At 42.6% G+C, this 3,578-nt stretch overlaps 1 pseudogene; it reads right to left on the bottom strand.

The window, feature by feature from the left end:
* Positions 1 to 634: 634 nt before the first annotated feature.
* Positions 635 to 2,210, bottom strand: LOC134075985 (putative nuclease HARBI1; annotated as a pseudogene).
* Between the last annotated feature and the right edge of the window lie 1,368 nt (positions 2,211 to 3,578).

The raw sequence follows: 3,578 nt of genomic DNA, 5'->3' as shown, positions 1-3,578 counted from the left end.
GATCTCGTGAGCCTTGCATTGAAGGTAGCTTATTAACAACTGTTTAGCCTACCTCCATTGTCATTCTGTAGACTTCTAATGGTGCTCTTTTTGGTCTTTTCAGTCACTGGAGAGACCATCCATCTCCTGGACCAACATGACCCCACACCTGACCCATGTGTGAGTGTTTAGTTGGTCACAGAACCCTAGACATGCCTCTTAGATTGTAGTGTAACAAATTTGGTTTTATTTGCAGGGAGAGGAACCTGAGGAACGTGAAGAAGACACACCCTGGGACGAGTACGTCGGGCCGGAACGAGGTCAGTAACTCTCATTGGAACCAACAACTTTATCACCAAGCCTACTCTTACATGTGTCTTTCACAGGATGTGCGCTCCATTTACAAGCGGCACCTTCTGCTAGACATTGAATACAAAAAGCTGAAAATGCGAAAGGTGCAGCTTGAAATAAAGAAGCTGGAGAGAGAGGTAAGTAAACATTTCAGACACATCGAAGATTATGTTTGCATGGATTTATTTTGTTTTCTCCTTGTCTTTGCAGCTTGGACAATAAAAATAAAATTAAAAACTTAAAAAAAATGACAGCAGTGCGTCCGTCTCAACTTAATGTCATCTAAAAAATGAAATCAAGTGGTTTAACTAAAGTAGGTGTCTTTATAAAAGTCTCTGACCCTTCTGCCATCCATGGGTTCTTGGGCTGCAGGGTTCACCTGTTCCCAGTGGTCCTCCTCAATGGCTCTGGGCAGCCTCTCCTGGCGTATGGTCGCAATATTGTGGAGCACTGTACAAGCCACTACAATGTCACACGCTCTGTTTGGTGCAACCCTGAGGCCTTTAAGGCATTGGAATCGGGATTTCATTCGGCCAAATGCCATTTCTATTCTTGCCCTTGTTTTGGCATGGGCATGATTTAAGGCCCTCTCTGCCTCTGTTGCTGGGTCGCTATAAGGCGTTATTAGATGAGGCAGACAAGGATAGCCTCGGTCCCCCAACAAAATCCCATTGAACTGTCCTACAGAATAGAAAGTGAAATACATTATCATGGGTCAACTAAGCTTAAACCAGAGTGTAACATTGTCTTACCTTGTGCCAACCTCTGAGCCAGTGTTGATGCTCTGAAAATGTGTGCATCATGTGCAGAGCCAGGCCATTTTGCTTCAACGTTCGAGATCAGGCAGCTTTCATCACAGACCATCTGAACACAGAACATTTGTTTTGCATTTTTGAATAAAGCTGAATGGCCGACAAGTTCCTGAAACATCTTAGCATTGGCCTTACATTCTGTAAAGTGTTCTGGGTCTGACACAGGTGGAGATTTCAAGCCTTGCATTGGTCCACTGGTTGTGCTTTGCCTCCCAATTAGAATGTAAGGGAATGTCACATTTGTATGTGACTGACATCAGAGCTGATGCGCTAGGGTGAACATTTGTACGGTACATTATGTAAGACTTCCTTAAATTACATCCCATGTGGATGGCAGGGTGACTGGGTTCAAATAATTATCCAACAACTTCAAACATTGTTGAAGTACACATGTGACACAGGTCTACTTATGCTTGGCACTGCAACTGACTGTAGTACATACCTGTATATTTAGACTATGAAAGGATTTCCTATTGACATAGTCTGGCTCCGCAGGTCCAGATGGGGCCTGAATGCGCACATGGGTGCAGTCAATTGCACCCAGAACATTGGGAAAGCCTGAAAGGAAGGTACAGAGGTTTGTCTACATGTTGACAATGGTTACATTATTTGTCTTTTCACTGTCACATACCTGCAATTGCGTAAAAAGGCTTCTTTGATCCTTTGGGCAGGCAGACCAGGGAAAGTGACGAAAATGTTGAGGTACTCTTTCAGGGCAAGGTACACTCGTCTGATCTCCCGGCATACCCTTGCCTTTCCAAGGCCCTCTGCATTCCCAATTGTGTATAGAAACGTCCCAGAAGCAAAGAAGCGTAGTGCGATACACACACTCTGTGTAGTAGTCAAAGCCTGGCTACGGCGAGTCGGCTTACTCAAGCGTTGCTCCAACAGAGTGCATAGATAAACTATGCTGGGCCTACTAAATCTGTACCTCTCCCAGAGGTAGTCATCAGGGAAGGCCAGTGGGTTGGTTCGGTCTCTGAAGACCCTTGGAGCTGGTGGTTGGAATGCTCTCCTTAGCAGTTGTGCGCCTTCGTCAATGGGGTCCTCAACAAATGGGCATGCCATGATTGTACAGTAGCTACAGTGAAGGTGTAGGCTACTGCTTATATGGCCTAGTAATTAGGTATTAACGAATACCTATTAGCCTATTAATGAACTCACCTGAATGCAATGCATCTGTCAGGTTACCAACCTTTGAAGTCATTTTGGAAGTTACTGCAAAGATGTGTTTTGGAAACTATGATGTAATTCAGTCATTACTTTGTGACAGTTTGCAAATATCCCATTTGTACAGGCTATTGTTAATGTTTTCTGATGCTTTTTTATCCTTATTATTCTAACTTTTTGCCCATATGCTCTTATCTGCTATTACTGTTTGATTTTTTGTTTATGTAAAGCACATTGAATGACCTCAGTGTAAACTTCACTGTACTTCACTCATCAGTAAGCAAAGATCTTCATTTTAAGTAAGGTATATACCTTATTGCTATGGGTTCTAGGGCCTTTGCATAGCCTAGGCTATACTTACAGTAGGTTGTTCTACTTCCCCTCAACTGTACAGGACTGGTGAGTACAAATGTACTGTAAATGTCTGTGTGGGCCATGGTCCATCAATGCATTTTGTACTGGTAACTTGCTACTTGTACTCTGCACAATGACAATAAAAGTTCAATGTAATAGTAGATAAAGGTCTTCTGAAATACGGTGTAGCCCCCTGCTGGTAATATCAAACTATGGTTAAGACATTCAATCCCACCGGGCCTCGAACCCCGGCGGATCGATTGATGGGCTGCAACGCTAACCACTTCGCCACACCATCCTGTAACCATTTGGAAACGTAATTACTTACTTCAAAACCATAACAAAATACAACGTACTAAATTATAATACATTCTTGCATTATTTATTTGCAAAAACATGTTTTTGGTCATGACATAGCCCGTGCATAGGTTAGCCTCGATTAAATTAATCGAAGTCACGTTTTAAACACGGTGTAAGGATCTAAGTTCCCAGGCTGATGACATTCCTTTCAATCATATATAGACTCTTGATTAGCTACTGAGTGTGGGCCTATTGTGGACCTCCTGTCACACGTTTGTCCAAAGTCCTCAGAAGTTAACTTGGACCAGGAAATGTAACCAAATGTATTGTCATGTCTTGATTGATTTACTCAAGTGGTTTCACTACAACAATGGTCTCAGTTTCACCTACAGTACTCATCATGTGATCTCCATTCATGTAACCCCTGTCACTGTGTGAACCAATCACAAACTTTGTAGCCTATAAAAGCGTAGACAAAACATTATTCATGGAGTCTCTATTAGCTATGAACTCCCACACTTCGGTGTGTAGTCATCTTCCTCTGAGCTGGTAAAGTATGTTTCATTCTCTGTCTGTTTTTGTCTCTTAGCTTGAGTATTTCTTGAACCTGTT

The sequence above is a fragment of the Sardina pilchardus genome, chromosome 3 (assembly GCF_963854185.1).
Source record: "Sardina pilchardus chromosome 3, fSarPil1.1, whole genome shotgun sequence".
In the NCBI taxonomy this organism is placed as follows: domain Eukaryota; kingdom Metazoa; phylum Chordata; class Actinopteri; order Clupeiformes; family Clupeidae; genus Sardina; species Sardina pilchardus.
The sequence above is the reverse complement of the archived record's forward strand: the minus strand, read 5'-3'. Positions and strand labels throughout refer to the sequence as shown.